Raw genomic sequence first — 24,907 nt, 5'->3', positions numbered from 1 at the left:
GCATGGCGCATGTCCGATTTCGTTGAAATTTAGGACAGTTTTTCAATTTGATCGGTCCGATTTGGATATAGCTCCCATATACTCCGAACTCTCGATTTAAGTCTTGGGCTCATAATAGGCGTATTTATTATCCGATTTCGCTGAAATTTGGGATAGCGATTTGTGCTAGGCTCCTCGACGAGATCGCTTCGGATTTGAATATTGCTGCCATATATAATGATCTTCTGATTTTAAATCTTGAAGGCAAGCTAGGTATGGTTATCTTTAAGTGGCAGCCTGTTATGCGACTCACTTACACCATCCGTATAAGTCTATATAACCTCTATTGCCTGAGATATCGTTCTAATCGGTTCTATCAGGAATAGTGTCGCAGTATCAAAAAAGGTGGTTCAGGCAATGTGTAATCCACAGTGTCTAGAACATCGGGCATTGTATCAAGGATAACACAGTGTCCATAACCGCCACATGACCAACGAGATAGCTCCCTTAATTTAGCATTGGGTGGGGTTATGCTGCACAAACAAGCCATCCTTTGCATGTGGCTGAGTATTGAACAGTAGGCGGACTTTGGAAGTGTCGTCCACCAGACCACAATACCATATAGCATCATAGGTCTGACAACGATGTAAACCCCCGACTCTGTTGTAGGTATATAGGGCAAGAGTTGCCTTGCCCTTTCAAACATGTTTGATTTTAAGTTCAATTTCCTGTCCCGCAAAACACTCAGGAGTTTTGAGCTTTCAGTAAATGGAACATTCACTCCTCCCAAGAAGACAGGTGCCACTGTTGGTAGCTTGTATCTCCTGTTTAAAAGAACTACTTCTGTCTTGCACGGATTTACGCCTAAACTACATTCGGAAGCCCATTTCGCTGGCGCACTTAGAGTTCCCTGAAGTATATTTCTATGGAGTTGGGAAATTTTCCCCTAAACGCAATAGTCACGTCATCGGCATACGCGACCACTTGTACACCTTTTTCTTCCAGAGACAATAATATATTGTTAATGGGAAAATTTCAATGTTGCGAAGACACATTGCCGACACATCTTTTAAGATTTACAGATCCTAAGCCTTCTGTATAGCATCGTTTAGTAAGTAATTAATAAACTTTCTTACGTTAGTATTGGGGCTTAGAAACTCCAGCCCCTTCATGATTGACGTCGGTTTTACATTATTGAAAACACCCTCAATGTCAACAAATGTTACCATTACATATATTTCATGACAGCGAGAGAACCCTCTATGTAGGCGACTAGGTCGTGAAGGGCTGTTACAGTGGACATGCCCTTACAATACACTGAAAAAAAAAATTGTCCCAAAATTTTAGATTCTTCCTTATTTTTTTGAATTTTAGCAATGAAAACAAGCCAAAGAACCCCAAAACTTTAAAATAAAGATGGTATCTTTAAATTTAATTTTCTACTTACTAACGGACATGACCATCCGTTTTAAGTTTTGCTCGCTGATTGTTTCATATTTAAGTTCATAGATGACTGTCAAGTTATAAAACAAAAATCGTTTTTTATATACCCTTCACCATAAGATGGGGGTATACTTATTTCGTCATTCTGTTTCTAACACCTCGAAATATGAGTATATATTTTTGATCGTCATGACATTCTAAGTCGATCTTTTTTTTCACCATAAGATAAGGAATTTTTGTTAAAAAGTTGGAAAATTGATCATCTTTTAATTAAGTTTGCTAATCTTTGGCTCGAATTTTTAAACCTTTAGGATAAACATTTTTTCAGTGTAAGAAAGATGTTGCCATGATTGGCGTTCTTCAAGAATCTTTGTCTTAAGATATGTTTCTATCAAACTGTCTAGAATCTTCAGCATAAAGGATGACAAAGAACTTTCGCCATCGTTTGGTAAGGTTTTACTGTTTTTGAAGTGAAAATGATCTTTGTGCTCCCCCATTTCATAGGTATATATGACATATTGATACATGCAGAGTATATCTCCTTAAGCGAAGGATCCAGTCTATTGGGCAGAACTTGTAATTTAACCGGTGATACATCATCAGGGCCTGGCGAATTCAAAATTCCACTTACTGTTCAATACTCAGCCTGATCTAAAAAAAAGGCTTGCTTATGGATCACGGTCGCATTTTTTAGCTATTATATGTTTCGTAACACTGATTTAAACAGCTCACGCATGTTTCGTGTTTTGTTTCACTGTCAAACATCTTCAGTTTGGTCTATAATTTAACCATGAATCGTCTTACAAACGAACAACGCTTGCAAATTATTGAATTTTATTATAAAAATGCGTGCTCTGTTAAGAGAGTCATTGCGCACTTCTTCCATTTTATGGACGAAGCTCATTTTTGCTTCAATGGGTACGTAAATAAACAGAATTGTCGATTTTGGAGAGAAGATCAGCCAGAAGCATTGCAAGAGCTACCAATGCATCCAGAAAAAGGCACAGTTTGGAGCGGTTTATGGGCTGGTGGCATTATTGGACCGTACTTCTTCGGGACCGGCTGCCTAGATCGTGCGATTTAACGCCTTTAGATTATTTTTGTGGGGCTATGTTAAAGCAGGAGGCCGCCGTATCGCAAAGGTTAGCATGTCCGCCTATGAAGCTGAATGCCTGGGTTCGAATCCTGGCGAGACCATCAGAAAAAATTTTCAACGGTGGTTTTCCCCTCCTAATGCTGACAACATTTGTGAGGTACTATGCCCTGTAAAACTTCTCACCAAAGAGGTGTCGCACTGCGGCACGCTGTTCGAACTCGGCAATAAAAAGGAGGCCCCTTATCATTGAGCTTAAAACTTAAATCGGACTGCACTCATTGATATGTGAGAAGTATGCCCCTGTTCCTTAGTGGAGTGTTCATGGGGAAAATTTGCAATATATCTATGCTGGTAGGTATCCGGCCGTGCAGAACTTAACACGTTTTTACTTGTTAAGTAAGAAAATTGCTTCCTGGCACAAAAATACAATTCTATCAAAATTTCGGGATTTTAGGTGGAGAAATCACATTGAAAAAAAATATCAATAGTTTTTCATTCAAATTAACTATAACTTGGCATTTCGGTTCTCAATAAATAAAAGTTTTACGTTTTGGTATATTCCCCATATTACAATACCAAACCATCTTAGATATTTTCAAGACTTTGTCCACATATTCCAACTGGTTTGATTTTATTTCTATTCTGCGTCATGTTCTCTAATTTTGTTGCACACTGTCATTGTCTCTTCACTTGCACAATTCTATTAGATTTTATTCTATAGATAGTGACTTTGGATTTGGTAATTATATAACATTAACCTTATCTTCAAACAAACACACACACACACACACACACATCTATATAAAAAGCCATATACCTTTAATTGTCATTGGTTCCCACTACATATTGCCGAAAAGTAATTATTTTTCTTTTTGAAAAAAAAAAAAAAAAAATAAAAAATTTTGCACTTTGGATTTTTCATTGCTGGTAGTTCAGTTTGAAACAATGTTCGTTTTATGACCTGATCATCAAGTAAGACTAAGTCATGAAAGCGTATGTCGTACATTGCTTAGTATATTTTGACGTTGACAAGTTTAATTAAAGAGGTTTTAGTAGCCTTTATTACCCAATACGAGTTTTAAGAAGTTTAATGTTGTGATGTGCAGTTTTTTTAGCCTCTCACTGAAGGGCGGAGAAGGGATTGGATTAGTTTCGACGATTAATTCACTTATTTCTATTCTAATTGCAGGGGTCGGAGAAGTCTTCTGACTTTGATCAGAATACCCCTCACAAAAAGATACATTTTAGTCACCGTTTTAATGGAGAAATCTATTCTAAAATAAAATAAAATTAAACGAAAAAACAAAATGAAACAAAACAAAATAAAATGAAATTAAATAAAATATTGGGTTGCCCAAAAAGTAATTGCGGATTTTTCATATAGTCGGCGTTGACAAATTTTTTCACAGCTTGTGACTCTGTAATTGCATTCTTTCTTCTGTCAGTTATCAGTTATGCTTTAGAAAAAAAGTGTAAAAAAGTATATTTGATTAAAGTTCATTCTAAGTTTTATTAAAAATGCATTTACTTTCTTTTAAAAAATCCGCAATTACTTTTTGGGCAACCCAATAAAACAAAATAAAATAAAATAAAATAAAATAAAATAAAATAAAACAAAATAAAATAAAATAAAATAAAATAAAATAAAATAAAATAAAATAAAATAAAATAAAATAAAATAAAATAAAATAAAATAAAATAAAATAAAATAAAATAAAATAAAATAAAATAAAATAAAATAAAATAAAATAAAATAAAATAAAATAAAATAAAATAAAATAAAATAAAATAAAATAAAATAAAATAAAATAAAATAAAATAAAATAAAATAAAATAAAATAAAATAAAATAAAATAAAATAAAATAAAATAAAATAAAATAAAACAAAATAAAATAAAATAAAATAAAATAAAATTTATAAAATAAAATAAAATAAAATAAAATAAAATAAAATAAAATAAAATAAAACACAATAAAATGAAATAAAATAAAACAAAATAAAATAAAAAAAAAAAACAAGGAAAAGCGTGCAAAGTTCGGCCGGGCCGAATCTTATATACCCTCCACCATGGATCGCATTTGTCGAGATCTTTTCCCGGCATCTCTTCTTAGGCAAAAAAAAAAGGATTTAAGAAAAGATTTGCTCTGCCATTAGAGCGATATCAAGATACGGTCCGGTTTGGACCATAATTAAATTATGTGTTGGAGACCTGTGTAAAATGTCAGCCAATTCGAATAAGAATTGCGCCCTTTGGGGGCTCAAGAAGTAAAATAGAGAGATCGGTTTATATGGCAGCTATATCAGGTTATGAACCGATTTGTACCTTATTTGACACAGTTGTTGAAAGTAAGAATAAAATACGTCTTGCGAAATTTCAGCCAAATCGGATAGGAATTGCGTCCTCTATAAGCTCAAGAAGTCAAGTCACCAGATCTGTTTATATGACAGCTATATCATGTTATGAACCGATTTGAACCATACTTGGCACAGTTGTTGGATATCATAACAAAATACTACGCCCAAAATTTCATTTAAATCGGATAAGAATTCCGCACTCTAGAGGCTCAAGAAGTCAATACCCAAGATCGGTTTATATGGCAGCTATATCAAACATGGACCGATATGGCCCATTTACAATACCAACCGACCTACACTAAAAAGAAGTATTTGTGCAAAATTTCAAGCGGCTAGCTTTACTTCTTCGGAAGTCAGCGTGCTTTCGACAGACAGACAGACGGACGGACATGGCTAGATCGACATAAAAAGTCGCGACGTTCAAGAATAGATATACTTTATGGGGTCTCAGACGATTATTTCGAGTAGATACAAACAGAATGACGAAATTAGTATACCCCCCCATCCTATGGTGGAGGGTATAAAAATAAAGTAAAATAATGCTCTCACTCCCATGTCGTCTATTAAAGTTTCAGTTTGGACAGAAACTTTTTATACCCTCCACCATAGGATGGGGGTATACCAATTTCGTCATTCTGTTTGTAACTAATCGAAATATTCGTCTGGGAGCCCATAAAGTATATATATTCTTGATCGACGTGACATTTTATGTCGATCTAGCCCTGTCCGTCCGTCTGTCTGTCGAAAGCACGCTAACTTTCGAAGGAGTAAAGCTTGAAATTTTGCACAAACACTTTTTATTAATGTAGGTCGGTTGGTATTGTAAATAGGCCAAATAGGTCCATGTTTTGATATAGCTGCCATACAAACCGATCTTGGGTCTCGCATTCTTGAGCCTCTAGAGGGCGCAATTCCTATCCGGTTGGAATGAAAATTTGCACGTATTGTTTTGTTATGATATCCAACAATTATGTCAAGTATGGTTCAAATCGGTCCATAACCTGATATAGCTGCCATACGAACCGATCTTGGGTCTTGACTTCTTGAGCCTCTAGAGGGCGCAATTCTCGTCCGATTTTATTGAAATTTTGCACGTAGTGTTTTGGTATCACTTCCAACAACTACGCTAAGTATGGTTTACATCGATCCATGTTTTGATATAGCTGCCATATAAACCGATCTTGGATCTTGACTTCTTGAGCCAATAGAGCGCGCAATTCTGATCCGATTTGTCTGAAATTTTGCATGAGTTGTTTTGTTATGACTTTCAATAACTGTGCTAAGTATGGTTTTAATCGGTTCATAATCTGGTATAGCTGTCATATAAACCGATCTTGGATCTTGACTTCTTGAGCCAATAGAGCGGGCAATTCTCATCCGTTGTGGCTGAAATTTTGCATGAGGTGGCTTGTTATGACTTTGAATATCTTTGTTAAGTATGGCGTAAGTCGGTATAGAACCTGAATAGCTGCCATATAAACCGATCTGGGATCTTGGGCGCAATTCTCATCCGATTTGGCTAAAATTTTGTACAACGGCTTCTCTCATGACCTTCATATACGTGTCTAATATAGTCTGAATTGATCAATAGCTTGATACAGCTCCCATATAAACCTATCTCCCTATTATGCTTCTTGAGAACAAGGCGTAATTCCTATCCGAATTAAACTGAAATATTACACAATGAGTTCTACAATGTTCAGCATTCATTTATGGTCCGAATCGGACTATAACTTGATATAGCTCCAATAGCATAACAGTGCTTATTCAATATTCTATGTTTGTCTAAAAAGAGATACCGCGCATAGAACCCGACAAATGCGATCAATGGTGGAGGGTATATAAGATTCGGCCCGGCCGAACTTAGCACGCTCTTACTTGTTTATCTTGGCAGCGTCATTAACGCTATCGACCTGTTCGCAGAAAAGCTTCCAGGAGGCACGTTTTGCCGCTCTGGTAAATCTTATTGTAGTCCTTGAGCCGTGTGTAATACACATCCCATTAAAAACTCTGCGGATCTATGGCTTTCCATTTCCATTTTCAAAGAAGATCTCCGATCGTTGAGCTCGTCGCGAAAGAGAAACCAACAAAAATTGAGAAATTTAATTAGCTTGGTCTTAAAAGACAAAAAAACTTGAAAATGAAAAAAAAAATCTGCAGAGCCCGTCCGGAATTCGAACCTGGACACACGGAGCAATAGCGAGAGCCATTGCCTTTGTCTAGCGTTCGAAGCCATCAATACAACTTCCAACAGATGCACAGAATCATATGCACCATGGAAGCAGTGTATTTGTCGCAGTAAAAAAAGTCTGTCATTACACGAAAACACATGCAGTGGGAAAAAGTACAGCTTATAGGCAGGGTTGTCGAGCGTGGTTAATGTGGTAATTGTATCAAAGAGGAGATTTTCGCAATAAATACAACAAACCAACCAGCACGGCCCTTGAAGCCATTACACCCAATATGGTTGAAAAGTCTTCTAACCAAAGACGAAACGCGTCCTATAGTGGATGGTGTATGGTTTGCATTTTATTTAAAAAAAAAAGTTGTTAAATCCTCATTGGAAACCCCGATATATACTTTGTGGGACCCAGACCAATATTTCGAAGTGTTTTAAACAAAATGACGAAATTGGTATACTCCCATTTAAAAAAAAAAACACATTATAATAAAAATGTCAACAGCATTCCAATGAAAATTACTAATGAGGGCCCTCATAACAATTGCTAAAACATGTAAAAAATGTCCAAACCAATAAAAAAACTAAACCCCAACAATGACTTTGTAAAATGTATTGCAGTTGCTGTAAAACAAACGCAGCAACTTCTGTTTTTTTTTTTGTACATTGTGCAATAGAGAAGAAGAACAGTTGAATCGCCTCTAAGCATACTTGATGGGAATAAAGTATTTTAAAAAAAAATACCAACAAAGGTTTTACATGAATTTTATTGTTTCACATGTGATCACTGCCATTGTTTATTAATTGCCAACACAATAATTAATAATATTTAATAATTACTAGACGCTCAACAAATTACAAAAGATAATTAATTATAATAATTACACAAAGTATGGCTATTATTAACGAAAAAAAAAATGGCGCTTAATGGATGCTAAATGAAGCCATTGTTCGCTTATTTTACTTTTAAGGGTTTTCTGTAGTAGTCTACAGAAAAAAACTGCCACAAAGCTTTAATTTGTTCTTTTTAAAATTTGTAAAATAGCAGCAGAGGTTAAGAAAATATTCGAAAATGTTCTTACCTCCACAAGAAGTTGAAGTTGCTTCCACGATACGGAAGAGTTGGAATATATCTATTCGGAAGGACAACATGGCGACAGAAATAGTTGTCACTGATATTCCTATTGTTGGAAGCTGTAGAGAATCGGAAATCCTTTGGGCTATAAAAAGTTTGGACTTCTTTATCTCACCAGGTCCTAATAATGAACAAACGGTTCAACTGCTAGTCCGATAGACGGGCTCCCTGGCTTAGGGAGATATACTCTGCTTGCTTCAGCTGTCGTATATACATAGAGGATGGAGACAAACAAAAGTCATGTTCATTCCATAAGCAGGAAAATCTAACCACCCAAAGGCCAAAGATTTTCGTGCTATTAGTCTATCATCTTTTATACTGAAGAATCTGCAGAAGTTAAGAGAAACGTATCTTAGAGCACAGGTCTCGCCTGTCTCGGCAACAGCATGCATATAGTAAGCCCAAGTCCAATGAAACAGCTCTTCACGACCATGTCGCCTTAATAGAGGGTTTTCTCGCCGTCAAGAAATATAAAATGGTAGCATTTCTTGACATTGAAGGTGCTTCCAATAGTGAAAAAGTAAAAAGGCGTTAAGTTCGCCGGGCCGAACTTAGGATACCCACCAACTTGGGTATATATGTAAAATGCATAATTTATGTCTCCATAGCAGCTATATCGGAATATGGTCTGATATATTGGGTTGCTCAAAAAGTAATTGCGGATTTTTCATATAGTCGGCGTTGACAAATTTTTTCAACGGCTTGTGACTCTGTAATTGCATTCTATCTTCTGTCAGTTATCAGCTGTTACTTTTAGCTTGCTTTAGAAAAAGGTGCGCGAAATTTTGTTTACATTTGTTTGTTTGGCGTCAATTTTAATATGGAGCCCACAAAGGAGCATTTTCGTCATATTTTACTTTGTTATTTCCGTAAAGGAAAAAACGCGGAGCAGGTTGCTAAAAAGTTACGAGATGTGTATGGTGATAAAGCCTTAAAAGGAAGACAGTGTCAAAATTGGTTTCGCAAATTCCGTTCTGGAGATTTTTTACTTAAAGATGAGCCACGTTCAGGTCGGCCAAATGAACTTGATGATGACCAAATCAAAGCATTAATCGAATAGGATCGTCATGTAACTGAGCGTGAGATAGGAGAGAAGTTAAATATACCAAAATCAACCGTTCATTATCACATAAAAAGTCTTGGACTGATGAAACAGCTTGATATTTGGGTACCACATGTATTAAAAGAAATTCATTTAACAAACCGAATCAACGCTTGTGATATGCACCTTAAACGCAATGATTTCGATCCGTTTTTAAAACGAATCATAACTGGAGATGAAAAATGGATTGTTTACAACAACGTTAGTCGAAAACGATCATGGTCCAAGCATGGTGAACCAGCTCAAACCACTTCAAAGGCTGATATCCACCAAAAGAAGGTTATGCTGTCTGCTTGGTGGGATTGGAAGGGTGTGGTATATTTTGAGCTGCTTCCAAGGAACCAAACGATTAATTCGGATGTTTACTGTCAACAATTGGACAAATTGAATACAGCCATCAAGGAGAAGCGACCAGAATTGGTCAATCGTAAAGGTGTCATATTCCACCAGGACAACGCTAGACCGCACACATCTTTGGTCACTCGCCAAAAACTTAGTGAGCTTGGCTGGGAACTTTTGATGCATCCACCATATAGCCCTGACCTTGGACCGATCTGAGCCAAATTGAAGAATAATGTTAAAGGGCATAACACAACTCTCTGTCACAAATTTCAGCTAAATCGCACAATAAATGCGCCTTTTATGGGCCCAAAACCTTAAATCGAGAGATCGGTCTATATGGCAGCTATATTCAAATCTGGACCGATCTAGGCCAAATTGAAGAAATATATCGAAGGGTCTAACACAACTCACTGTCCCAAATTTTGGCAGAATCGGCCAATAAATGCGCCTTTTATGTGCCCAAGACCTTAAATCGAGAGATAGGACGATATGCCAGCTATATCAAAATCTGGACCTATCAGGGCCAAATTGAAGAAGAATGTCAAGTGCCCTAACACAACTCGCTGTCACAAATTTCAGCCAAATCGGATTATAAATGTAACTTTTATGGGCTCAAAACCTTAAATCGAAAGATCAGGCTATATGGAAGCTATATCCAAATCTGGACCGATATGGGCCAAATTGAAGAATAATGTTGAAGGGCCTTACATAAATCCCTGTACCAAATTTCGGCGAAATCGGATAATAAATGCGCCTCTTGTGGACCCAAGACCTTAAATCGAGAGATCGGTCTATATGACAGCTATATCAAAATCTGGACCGATCTGGGCCAAATTGAAGAAAGATATCGAAGGGCCTTACACAACTCACTGTCATAAATTTCAGCAAAATCGTATAATAAATGTGGCTTTTATTGGCCCAAGACTTTCAATCAGTGGATCGGTTTAATGGGGGCTATTTCAAGATATAGCCCGATATAGCTCATCTTCGAACTTAACCTGCCTGTGCAAAGTTTCAGCTCTATATCTCTATTTTTAAAGACTATAGCGTGATTTCAAAAGACAGACGGACCGATGTGTTGCAAACGGTATCCAAATGCAAATTTGTCCATTCCAATAAGAAACTGCGGCAAACTTCTCACAAAACAATGAGTGTGCCCGCTTTAATTTTAAGCTCAATAATAGGGGACCTACTTTTTATAGCCAAGCCCGAACGGCATGCCGCAGAGCGACACCTCTTTGGGGGAAGTTTTTACATGGCAAAGTAACTCACAAATGTCGCCAGTATTAGGAGGAGATAACTACCGCTGAAAATTTTTCTAATGTACCTGCCAGGATTCGAACCCAGGCGTTCATCGCCATAGGTGGACATACTAACCTCTGCGCAACGGTGGACTCCTGCAAATGATATGACAAAATGTATATACCTCCATTCTCCGGTGGTGGGTATAACAATAAAATCATTTTTATACCATCCACCTTAGGATGTGGGTTTACTAATTTCGTCATTCTGTTTGTAACACCTCCAAATATTCGTCTAAGACCCCATAAAGTATATATATTCATGATTGTCTTGACCCTCTGAGTCCATTTAGCCATGTCCGTCCATCCGTTCGTCTGTATGTCGAAAGCACGCCAACTTTTGAAGGAGTAAAGCAAGCCGCTTGAAATTTTCCACAAATACTTCTTATTAGTGTAGGTCGGTTAAGACTGTAAATGGGCCATATCGGTCCATTTTTTGATATAGCTGCCTTACAAACCGATCATGGATCTAGACTTTTTGAACCACTAGAGGGCGTAATTCTTATCCTATCTGGATGAAATTTTGCACGAAATGTTTTGTTATGATTTCCAACTATTGTGCTAAATATGATTGAAATCGGTACATAACCTGATATAGCTGTCATATAAATCAATCTGGGGTCTTGACTTCTTGAGCCTCTGGAGGGCGCAATTCCTATACGATTTGGCTGAAATTTTGTATGAGGTGTTTCATTATGACTTCTAACATCTGTGCCAAGTATGTTTTCAATCGGTCCATATGCTGATATAGCTCCTATATAAACCGATATTGAATCTTGACTTCTTGAGCCACTAAAGGGTGCAATTCTTATCCGATTTGGCTGAAATTTTGCATGACGTGTTTTGTTATGACTTTCAACAACTGTGCCAAAAATGGTTCAAATCGGTACATAACCTGATATAGCTGTCATATAAACCGATCTGGGGTCTTGACTTCTTGAGCCTCTAGAGGGCGCAATTCCTATACGATTTGGCTGAAATTTTGCATGAAATGTTTCATTATGACTTCCAACATTTGTGCCAAAAATGGTTCAAATCGGTACATAACCTGATATAGCTGTCATATAAACCGATCTGGGGTCTTGACTTCTTGAGACACTAAAGGGCGCCATTCCTATCCGATTTGGCTGAAATTTTGCATGACATGTTTCATTATGATTTCCAACAAGTGTGCTAAGTATGTTTTAAATCGGTCTATAACCTGATATAGCTGCCATATAAACCGATCTGGGATCTTGACTTCTTGAGCGCAATTATTAACCGATTTGGTTGACATTTTTACAACGCTTTCTCCCATGACCTGCAGCATCTAGTATGGTCTACTACTTGATTATGATCCGAAACATTCCATATTGCAAGGCAAGGAATAATTTTTTGGAGAATTTGTTGGTATACTAAAGGGGTTTTTTGTTATATTCTTCTATTAAAGTGCCATATGGGGAAGCACCGCTATAAGACTTTGGATTTCCATTTCATTCAATATTCAGTACTGCAATTTTGTCTTCCTTAATTATAAATTTATGCACTGAATATTTATATCCATCATTAGATTCTGAACAAATTACATTTTGCGCCAGAGTCTTAATGACGTTTGATTTGGAAACAAGACATCATTAGGCCAAAATTATAAACGACGAAAAACAGGTAGCTAATACACCATTTATTTAGATGCTTTAGGAGGAATTATTAGTTATATATTGGTTTAATGAAGTTAGTAAGAATCACTTTGTCTGGCGAACGGATATAAATTTCTAACTTTATAAAAATTTTGACGTTTAGTTATATAACTAAAAAAAAAAAAAAATATTAATATATTCGGGAATATCCCAATCGAAATAGAGGAGAAATTAACATTTGGTGATTCCCGTCTCTACAAGTCATTAAATTATCCAAAACTGTTCTTTGACTTTAACTAAATCTGAGATTTATTGATAGAAGTATCATTAACAAAATCAAAACAAAAAAATATATAAGTTTATTAATCGAATTGTTTTTTTAATTAATGAGTCTTTAACTGCAATAACTTGCGTAAAAAAATATTTCTAGGAACCAACAAATGTTTCGAGGAACTGACAAATATATCGAGTTTCTAATCTACGTAATATTCAAATTTTGAATATTTGCCCAAAGGTTTTTTAATATCTATTTGAAATGAAGGCATGATTGTTTGTGGAGCAGTTGAGTTGAGTGGACGTGCTTTCTCTTTCGCTCCGCAAAAATATCTGCTGCTCCTAATAGGTGTATATTTACGCTTGTCCACTAAGCGGTCTTTGTATTGGTTGCCCAAAAAGTAATTGCGGATTTTTTAAAAGAAAGTAAATGACTTTTACACTTTTTTTCTAAAGCAAGCTAAAAGTAACAGCTGATAACTGACAGAAGAAAGAATGCAATTACAGAGTCACAAGCTGTGAAAAAATTTGTCAACGCCGACTATATGAAAAATCCGCAATTACTTTTTGGCCAACCCAATGGAACTGCAAATCCAATGGAACGAAAAATCTAGAGCCCGAAAGAAGGGGCTATGTTTAGGAAACCTACACCAATAATAATAAAGTTGTGGAACAATTTTAGGGTCATGATCTGGGGCATGGAATATTCCAAATGAGCATGAAAGTACACGGTTAGGTAAGGTTGAAGGGCACGAGACCTTGGTCCCAATTCCATGGCAGCCGGTTGTACGCACCGGATTGACCCGCTGGAATCCTTCATCAGCAGGGGCTGCCGCCTCAGTGTACGTGTCCATCCTTCTTTCGCCATGGGAGAGGGACATCCCGGAGTGCCTTCTCCGCAGGCTTCTGCCCCGTGCCGGGATTGAAGAGAACCCCGGACCCTGGTTCTGTTCGGAACCGCCAGAACCGCCTCCATCATCGGTCGATGTCGGTGAGGTGTAACCGACTCACAGAGTTAGTGCATTTCCAATCTTGCTCTGACCTAACATCACTACGGGAGTATAGTCACACAGAATATGTTGCAAGGTGCTGTGCAAACATAGACAGCAGTGAGTTACAAGCGTCGTCATCTTCGCCTTCTACGTCACCGTCATAGGATTATGTGACCTCCCCCCACCTTTCGGGTGCGGCAATATACGCAACAGCAGCATACTATCCCCAATATTGCCAGGCCAGTGCCGGGAAGTGTATCTTTGTATACCCACCAGCGCAGGATAGGGGTTATATTCATTTAGTCACTCCCTTGGCAACACATCGAAATATCAATTTCCGACCCTAGAAAGTACGGATCGTCGTAAAATTCTAAGGTGATTTAAAGATGTCTGTCCGTCTATTCATCTGTCTGTCCGTCTGTTGTAATCACTATACAACCTTCAAAAATTGAGATATTGAGCTGACGTTTGGCACAGATACGTCTTTTTGATGCACGCTGGTTAAGTTCTTGAACGGGCCAAATCGGACCACATTTGGATACAGCTGCTATATAGACCGATCTCCCGATAAAGGGTCTGAAGCTCATAAAAGCTTTATTTATTAACCGATTTCGCTAAAATTTGAAATTGTGAGTAGTTTAAAGCTTCCAGATATCTGACCTAAATACGGTCCAGATCGGACTATATTTAGATAAAACTGCCATATAGACCGATCTGCCGATAGAGGGTCTGAAGACCATAAAAACTTTATTTATTACTCGATTTCGCTGAAATTTGAAACAGTGGGTTTATATAAGCCTCACGACATCTGACCTAAATATCGTTCAGAACGAACGATCTCCCGAGATATAGATATAGCGACCATATAGACCGATCTCCCGATTAAGGGTCTGAAGGCCATTAAGGCTTTCTTTTTAATCGATTTCGCTGAAATTTAAAATAGTGAGTAGTTTGACGCTTCCTAACATAGGACCCAAATATGGTTACGATCGGACTATATTCAGATATAGCTGTCATATAGACCAATCTGCCGATAAGGGGTCTGAAGCCTATAAAAGCTTTATTTAATATCCGATTTCACTGAAATTTTAAACAGTAAATTTTTTTAAGACTTCCCCCATCTGACCCAAATATGGTAAAGATCGGACTGTATTTAGATATAGCCGTCATATATACCGATATGCCGATTAAGGGTCTGAAGCTCATAAAAGCTTTTTTTATTACCCGATTTTGTTGAAATTTTCTAGAAGACTTCAATGCTCATCACGTTTAATGGCATTCTCCCCAGAGGGGCATATCTTTGGCAGTACAGATTGAAGGCTCCGCGTTTTGCACGGTGAATAAGGATATCCCCACTAGGATTACGAGGAAGTGTAGCAGCACGTTAGACATTTCCATTGCATCCCCTGATCTGCTGAGTGATAAAGCTTGGCAAGCCGTCATTTCTTTGGGATCGGACCACCTCCCCATAATTCTCATTATCGGCCGATCACCCGACTTCATAACCTCTGAGCGCCGAACGTTTATCAATTGAAAGTAGGCCGATTGGGTCAGCTTCAGAGAGTACACCAATCGCCGCTTCAGTGAACTGACACTCCCTTCAAATGTGTTAGTGCCTGAGTGGAAATTCCGAGACATCATTAATGCAGCAGCCGCTCGCTTTATACCAGCCGGTCGAATACCTCAAGTGCGGCCAATTCCCGGCGTAAGCAGTAGTTGTTGTTGTTGTACACTTGGAGCAATGTAACCTAGGTACCGGTTTAGGCAAGTTGTGGTCTACTGTTAAGTCACTCTCGAACCCCGTTAGACGGGACGACAGGACCTCAGTGACTTTTGGCGACGTACCCGTGACTGATCCGAAGAGATGCGCCAGGTTGTTCAACCGTCAGTTTTTGTGCATCCCGGGGGTGACTGGGCTAGGAGGTGAGCCATTCGTCGTATTCGTGGTCTCCGAGCCGAAGAACAGCCATCACAATTTACCGTGGACGAAGTTATGAATGTCATCTGTGGCGCTAAGTCATCCAAGGCGTTGGGCCCCGACGGAATCTCTACGCTGATGATGAAGAATTTGGATCAACCTGGAGTCAAGTACATTACGGCTGTTCTTAACCTGTCATTGAACATTCTTATAGTACCGTATGTCTGGAAAATGGGCAGAGTGATCCCGCTAATGAAACCTGAAAAGGATCCGAATAAGGGGGAGTCGTACAAACCGACATCCCTACTCTCACCAGTAGTCAAGACGCTTGAGAGACTACTCATTCCGAGCCTCGTAGGAGAATTTCCATTCGCCGAGCATCAGCATGGATTACGAAGACAGCATAGCACAACAACTGCTCTGCATGCTATCACCGAACACATTTGTCGTGGTACAAAAACTGCTCTGCATGCTATCACCGAACACATTTGTCGTGGCTTCAATCAGCCCGTCCTATCGGTCCTCGTGGCACTGGACCTATCGAGGGCATTCGACACGGTCAGCCATGCCAAACTCCTGGAGGACATCACCAATACGTTCCTCCAGCCTGGCATGAAAAGTTGGGTCGCGAATTATCTGTGTGGTCACCAGTCATTTGTGAAAATTAGGGACAAAAAATCGAAACAACGTAGAGTGAAATAGGGAGTTCCCCAAGGCGGGGTGATATCTCCGGCACTGTTTAACTTCCAACTATCCTCCATTCCACCTCCTCGAGACGGCATATATGGGTTGCCCAAAAAGTAATTGCGGATTTTTTAAAAGAAAGTAAATGCATTTGTAGTAAAACTTAGAATGAACCTTAATTAAATATACTTTTTTACATTTTTTTCTAAAGCAAGCTAAAAGTAACAGCTGATAACCGACAGAAGAAAGAATGCAATTACAGAGTCACAAGCTGTGAAAAAATTTGTCAACGCCGACTATATGAAAAATCCGCAATTACTTTTTGGGCAACCCAGTTCGTATCATATGCGAACGATTGTACGATCATGGCATCAGGCCCCCCACACATTGTTGACACCTGCGATAGGTTAAACGTCTGTCTCAACGACAGAGACAGACGATAGGTTAAACGTCTGTCTCATATTTCGCTGCAAGAAATCTGAAGATATCTGCCACCAAATTTTCAGCCACATTGTTCACTATGAACCCCGGCAAACCATAGTAGGTCTGGCTCAATTACGATCCGGCAGATGCATCCGCCTCAATTCCTACAGAACAAAGATTGATGGCAACGTGCAGGATGTATGTCCCGATTGTGACCCTCCACCATAGGATGGGTGGTATACTAACTTCGTCATTCCGTTTGTAAGACCTCGAAATATTCGTCTGGGGTCCCAGATTATATTCTTAATCGTCATGACATCTTAAGTCGATCTAGCCGACCGTCCGTCTGTCGAAAGCACGCTAATTTCCGAAGGAGTTTAGCTAGAGGCTTGAAATATTGCTTGTTATTAGTGTAGGTCGGTTGGAATTGTTAATGGGCCAATTAGGTCCATGTTTTGATGTTGCTGCCATATAAACCGATCTGGGGACTTGACTTCTTGAGCAATTAGAGGGCGCAATTCTTATCCGATTGGACTGAAATTTTGCACGAAGTATTTTATTATGATATCAAACAACTATGCCAAGTATGGTTCAAATCGGTCCATAACCTGATATAGCTGCCATATAAACCGATCTTGGGTCTTGACTTCTTGAGCCTCTAGAGGGCTTAATTCATTTCCGATTGGAATGAAATTTTGCACGACGTGTTTCGCTATGACTTCCAACAACTGTGCTAAATTAGGTTCAAATCGGTCAATAACCTGATATAGCTGCCATATAAACCGATCTTGGGTCTTGACTTCTTGAGACATTAGAGGGCGCAAATCTTATCCGATTTGAATGAAATTTTAGAAGAAGTATTTTGTTATGATATCCCACAACTGTGCTCATTATGGTTCAAATCAATCCATGACCTGATATAGCTGCCATATAAACCGATCTTGGGTCTTGACTTCTTGAGCCTCTAGAGGGCGCAATTCTTTTCCGATTGAAATAAAATTTTGCGCGACGTGTTTCGCTATGACTTCCAACAACTGTGCTAAATTAGGTTCAAATCGGTCAACAACCTGATATAGCTGCCATATAAACCGATCTTGGGTCTTGACTTCTTGAGCCTCTAGAAGGCGCAAATCTTATCCGATTGGAATAAAATTTTGCACGTAGTATTTTATTATGATATCCAACAACTATGCCATGTATGGTTCAAATCGGTCCATAACCTGATATAGCTGCCATATAAACCGATCTTGGGTCTTGACTTCTTGAGCCACTAGAGGGCGCAATTCTTATTAGATTTGAATGAAATTTCGCACGAAGTATTTTATTATGATATCCAACAACTATGCCAAGTATGGTTCAAATCGGTCCATAACCTGATATAGCTGCCATATAAATCGATCTTGGGTCTTAACATCTTGAGCCACTAGAGGGCGCAATTCTTATCCGATTTGGCTGAAATTTTGTACGACGTATTTCGCTAAGACTTCCAACAACTGTGCTAAATTAGCTGCAAATCGTTCCATAACCTGATATAGCTGCCATATAAACCGATCTTAAATCTTGACTTCTTGAGCTTCTAGAGGACGCAATTCCTATCCGATTTGGCTGAAATTTTGCATGACATATTTTGTTGTGAGTTTCAATAACTGTGTCAAATAGGGTTCAAATTGGTTCATAACCTGATATAGCTGCCATATAAACCGATCTGGGATCTTGACTTCTTGAGCCTCTAGAGGGCGCAATTCTTATCCGATTTGAATGAAATTTTGCACGATATCCAACAACTGTGCCATTTGTTATTTTGTTGTGATTTCCAACAACTGTGCCAAGTATGGTTAAAATCGGTCCATAAACTGATATAGCTGTCATATAAACCGATCTTGGGTTTTGACTTCTTGAGCCTCTAGAGGTCGCAATTCTTATCCGATTTGAATGAAATTTTGCACGACGTATTTTATTCTTACATTCGACAACTGTGTCAAATAGGGTTAAAATCGGTTCATAACCTGATATAGCTGCCATATAAACCGATCTGGGATCTTGACTTCGTGAGCCTCCAGAGGTCGCAATTATTATCCGATTTTCCTGAAATTTTGTACGACAGATCCTCTCATGACCATCAACATACGTTTTTATTATGATCTGAATCGGTCTATAGCCTGATACAGCTCCCATATAAATCGATGCCTCTAATTTACTTCTTGAGCCCCCAAAGGGCGCAATTCTTATACGAATTGGCTGACATTTTACACAGGTCTCCAACATATAATTTAATTATGGTCCGAACCGGACCATATCTTGATATTGCTCTATAGCAGAGCAAATCTTTTCTTTTATCCTTTTTTTTGCCTAAGAAGAGATGCCGGGAAAAGAACTGGGCAAATGCGAACCATGGTGGAGGGTATATAAGATTCGGCCCAAAATAAAAATTTTGTTTTTAAAAAAGAATTATTTTTCTACAATGTTTTTTTTTTTTTGGAAAAATTTTATTGACATTTTTAGATGTACCGCCTTTGACCATAATCTGTCTCAACGGGTAAAAATCAGCTTAAATTAAAAATTAAGTCACTTTTTTCAATCTTTCCGTTTAAAACCAGAAATGTTGTGTTTTGGAAAAAAACAGAATCGTATAAAATTTTTAAAGATTGTCAAATATTGTTGCCATAAATAACACTGTATCTATTTTCATTTGGCATTGCTTACTTGGTCTACTTCTTGTTTGAATTATTAATTAAATAATTAGCTGCTGCTCTGGATGCTGGAGTTGAAGTTGTTGTGAGATTTCTATCGATTGACGCGGAGGATTATTTCAAAATGAATTTTCACTTTTTACAACAACAAAAATTTTCATTTGGTTTTGTTTAAAGTTGCATGACATCTGAATAGTGGTGTATAATTTATAAGCTTTTCTTATCTATTTTTCTCCCTTTGTTGTTTTTATTTTCTCCCTTTGTTTTTCAATTTTTGTTGGTATTTTTTTGTTGCTTGTGGTTGGTTTGTTTATATAGTTTGTGATCTTTTGATTTCTCCGTGCAATTGCATGACAATTGCCGACTGATATCACTCGCTCACTCACTACCGAAAAAACACTACTCTAAGCTTGCTACACTGTTTCAGCTACACAACAATGAGTTGTGTATTTTTTTTTGTAATTTTTTTTTTCAACTTTTTTTGATTTTCGTTTTCGTTAGATTTTTATTATTTCACTTTGTTTTTTTGAATTTGATTTCGACGCTTCGTTTACGGTTGTCTCTATGGAATCGTAGACCAAAGATCAACTGTTGATGTCGGCTTAAAGTCAGTGACTAAAATTCACATTGAATCGTTGTGCTGCAGCTACCGTTAGCTCTAAGTCAAGTTCATTCGGTCCGAATAGCAGTTACCGTCATTGTAGTCGTCTTTAGCGACGCAGCAGCAGCAGGTCAATCAGACTTTGAGGGCACGTACGCTGATGGCGTTGACTTTGGCGCTGGGCGTCTAGTCTCTAGCGCCGTGTCCATACAGTGGTGAAAATATCAACATAGAGAAGAACAGAGCACAGCCCAGAGAAGTCTAAATGAAAAAAGATGTCAAATTTGTTTTTATACCCTACACCACTAATGTGGTACAGGGTATTATATTGTAACTTGGTGAATTTGTTTGTAACAAGAAGAAGAAGAAGAGAGATAGACCCATTGACTCGAACGACTCAGAATCACTTTTTGATTCGATTTAGCTATGTCCGTTTGTCTGTCTGTCCGTCTGTCTGTCCGTCTGTCTGTCTGTCCATGTTAATTTGTATACAAACTACATGTCGCCATTTTGATCCGATAGTCTTCAAATTTGGTACAGGCATGTTTTTCGGCCTGGAGACGAAGCCTATTGAAATTGGAAAAAATCGGTTCAGATTTAGATATTGCTTCCATATTTTTTATGATCGTCCGATTTGCAGTAATAATGCAATAAAATGGTCATTTGTTAACCGATTCTCTCGAAATTCGGCAGGAAGGATTTTCTTATGACTCCCGATATTACTGATGAACTTCATGGAAATCGGTTCAGATTTGGATATAGCTCCCATGTATATATTCGGCCGATTTGCAGTAATAATGCAATAAAATGGTCATTTGTTAACCGATATTTCGAAATTTGGCAGGAAGGATTTTCTTATGACTCTCGTCATTACTGATGAATTTCATGGAAATCGGTTCAGATTTAGATATAGCTCTCATATATATATATCGCCCGATTTTCACTCCTAGAGCCACTGCAAGCGCATTTATTCAACAATCTTCCCAAAACTTTGTACAACGCTTTCCTCGACGACTTTTACAATATCCATAAAGTTTGCTCGAAATCGGTTCAGATTTGGATATAGCTCCCATGTATATGTTCGCCCGATTTGAAGTAATAATGCAATAAAATGGTCATTTGGTAACCGATTCTCTCGAAATTTGGCAGGAAGGATTTTCTTATGACTCTCGACATTACTGGTGAATTTCTTGGAAATCAGTTCAGATTTAGATATAGCTCTCATGTATATATATCGCCCGATTTTCACTCCTAGAACCACTGCAAGCGCATTTATGCACCAATCTTCCCAAAAATTTGTGCAACGCTTTCTTCGGCGACTTTTACAATATCTTTAAAGTTTGCTCGAAATCGGTTCAGATTTAGATATAGCTTCCATATATATGTTCGTCCGATTTGTATTAATAATGCAATAAAATGGGCATTTGTCAACCGATTCTCTCGAAATTTGAAAGAAAAGATTTTCTTATGACTCCCGATATTACTGATAAACTTCATGGAAATCGGTTCAGATTTTGATATAGCTCTCATGTATATATATCGTCCGATTTTAACTTCTAGAGTCACAGCAAGCTAATTTATGCAACAATCTTCCCAAAATTTTGTACAACGCCTTTTACAATATCTATAAAGTTTGTTCGAAATCGGTTTAGATTTAGATATAGCTTCCATATATATGTTCTTCCGATTTGTAATAATAATGCAATAAAATGGTCATTTGTTAACCGATTCTCTCGAAATTTTGCAGTAAGGATTTTCTCTTGACTCTTGACATTACATGTGAATTTCACGGAAATCGGTTCAGATTTTGATATAGCTTTCATACATATATATCGCCCGATTTTCACTCCTAGAGCCACTGCAAGCGCATTTATTCAACAATCTTCCCAAAATTTTGTACAACGCTTTCTTCGACGACTTTTACAATATCTATAAAGTTTGCTCGAAATCGATTCAGATTTAGGTATAGCTCCCATATATATGTTTGTCCGATTTGCAGTAATAATGCAATAAAATGATCTTGTGTTAACCGATTCTCTCGAAATTTGGCAGGAAGGATTTTCTTATGACTCTCGCCATTACTGATGAATTTCATGGAAATCGGTTCAGATTTAGATATAGCTTCCATATATATTGCCCGATTTTCACTCCTAGAGCCACTGCAAGCGCATTTATGCACCAATCTTCCCAAAACTTTGTACGACGCTTTCTTCGGCGACTTTTACAATATCCATAAAGTTTGCTCGAAATCGGTTCAGATTTAGATATAGCTTCCATACATATGTTCGTCCGATTTGGAATAATAATGCAATAAAATGGTCATTTGTTAACCGATTCTCTCGAAATTTGGCAGTAAGGATTTTCTCTTGATTCTTGATATTACATCTGAATTTCATGGGAATCGGTTCAGATTTAGATATAGCTTCCATATATAAATCGCCCGATTTTCACTCCTAGAGCCACTGCAAGCGCATTTATGCACCAATCTTCCCAAAACTTTATACAACGCTTTCTTCGACGACTTCTACAATATCTATAAAATTTGCTCGAAATCGGTTCAGATTTAGATATAGCTTCCATATATATGTTCGTCCGATTTGTAATAATAATGCAATAAAATGGTCACTTGTTAACCGATTCTCTCGAAATTTGAAAGAAAAGATTTTCTTATGACTCCCGATATTACTAATAAACTTCATGGAAATCGGTTCAGATTTTGATATAGCTCTCATGTATATATATCGTCCGATTTTAACTTCTAGAGTCACAGCAAGCTAATTTATGCAACAATCTTCCCAAAATTTTGTACAACGCTTTCTTCAACGACTTTTACAATATCTATAAAGTTTGTTCGAAATCGGTTTAGATTTAGATATAGCTTCCATATATATGTTCTTCCGATTTGTAATAATAATACAATAAAATGGTCATTTGTTAACCGATTCTCTCGAAATTTTGCAGTAAGGATTTTCTCTTGACTCTTGACATTACATGTGAATTTCATGGAAATCGGTTCAGATTTAGATATAGCTCTCATATATATATATATCGTCCGATTTTAACTTCTAGAGTCACAGCAAGCTCATTTATTGACCCATCTTGCCAAAATTTTGCTAAACGCTTTCCTCGACGACTGCCACAGTATCAGAGAAGTTTTCTCGAAATCGGTTCAGATTTAGGTATAGCTCTCATATATATATATATGGTTCGATTTTTACTTCTAGAGTCACAGTAAAATTTTGCTACACGCTTTCCTCCACGACTGCCACAGTATCTCAGAAATTTGCTCGAAATCAGTTTACATTTAGGTATATCTCCCATATACAATTTATGTTCGTCATATTTTGAGAAATATTGCACTAAGGTGCTTTTTTTCCCTCCTAATGTAAAACTTCTCTCCAAACAGGTGTCGCACTGCGGCACGCCGTTCGGACTCGGCTATAAAAAGGAGGCCTCTTATCATTGAGCTTAAACTTGAATCGGACTGCACTCATTGATATGTGAGAAGTTAGCCCCTGTTCCTTAGTGGAATGTTCATGGGCAAAATTTTCATTTTGCATTTGCATTTGCTTTCCTCGACGTCTATCACATAATCTCAGAAGTTTGCTCGAAATCGGTTCAGAATTAGATATAGCTCCCATATATATGTTCGTCAGATTTTAGGTTTTGCAATAATCTTATAATCTCTCAACTGTAGTTATTACGGTTTTACCCGAAAACATCCGCCGAGGTCCATCAAAGTTGGTTCAAAATTGGATATAGCTCCCACATTGCACTTATAGTGTAGGTGTAGGGCATTCAACACTCGGCACCGCCCGACTTTTGCCCTTTCTTACTGGTTATAAGATTTGTTTCCATTTGATTTATCGGGTTTGTTTTTGTTACTATTTAAAATAGAAAGCAAAATAAAAACCACATTATGCCTAAACCTTTTTTTATAAAAAGGGGTCTTATTTTGCTTTCTTTTTCAAATGAAAAGAAAAACAAACACTATATTGGTTTAAGCTGGACAAATAAATCCCACAACAAAATGAAACAACCAAAAGAAAGTAGCCTAAGAACGAATAAATTTGTTTAATATAAAACAAGTAATAGCGTGCTAAGTTCAGCCGGGCCGAATCTTATATACCATAAATCGCATTTGTGGAGTTCTTTTCCCGGTATCTCTTCTTAGGATAAAAAGAAACAAAGGATAAAAGAAAAAAAATTGCTTTTCTAATTGAATTGAATGTTGGAGGCCATAGTAGAAGTCATTGTGTAAAATTTCAGCCAAATCGAATAAGAACTGCGCACTATAGGGGCTCAAGAAGTCTAGACCCCAGATCGGTTTATATGACAGCTATATCAGATTATGCACCGACATTAACCATACTTAACACAATTGTTGGAAATCATAACAGAACACCTCGTGTAAAATTTTGGCAAATCGGATGAGATTTGGGACCTCTAGTAGCTCAAGAAATCAAGATCCCAGATCGGTTTATATGACAGCTATATCAAAACATGGATCGATATGGCATATTTACAATCCCAACTAACCTGCACTAAGAATTGGTATTTGTGCAAAATTTCAAGTGCTTTGCTTTCGACAGACGGAAGGACGGACAGACAAACGGGCATGGCTATGGTGGCGGGTATAAAAACGAGTACCCTAGTTTCACCACGGGATTATTATGCACCATCTGTGAAAATGTCAAGAAAACCGGTTCAGCCGTTTTTGAGTCTATACGGAACACACAACAAACAAATAAACAAACCGACAAACAAACACTAATTG

The 24,907-nt window shown here is 37.6% G+C and overlaps 1 protein-coding gene across 1 annotated transcript in view; it reads right to left on the bottom strand.

The window, feature by feature from the left end:
- Positions 1-20,131, bottom strand: part of LOC106080991 (tetracycline resistance protein, class A) — a 55,861-nt gene extending 35,730 nt beyond the window's left edge. The window contains exon 1 of the mRNA XM_013242650.2: positions 19,543-20,131. The gene's annotated coding sequence lies outside the window, so the exon portion shown is untranslated. The remainder of the gene's footprint in view (positions 1-19,542) is intronic.
- Between the last annotated feature and the right edge of the window lie 4,776 nt (positions 20,132-24,907).

The sequence above is a fragment of the Stomoxys calcitrans genome, chromosome 4, assembly GCF_963082655.1.
Source record: "Stomoxys calcitrans chromosome 4, idStoCalc2.1, whole genome shotgun sequence".
Lineage (NCBI taxonomy): Eukaryota > Metazoa > Arthropoda > Insecta > Diptera > Muscidae > Stomoxys > Stomoxys calcitrans.
The sequence above is the reverse complement of the archived record's forward strand: the minus strand, read 5'-3'. Positions and strand labels throughout refer to the sequence as shown.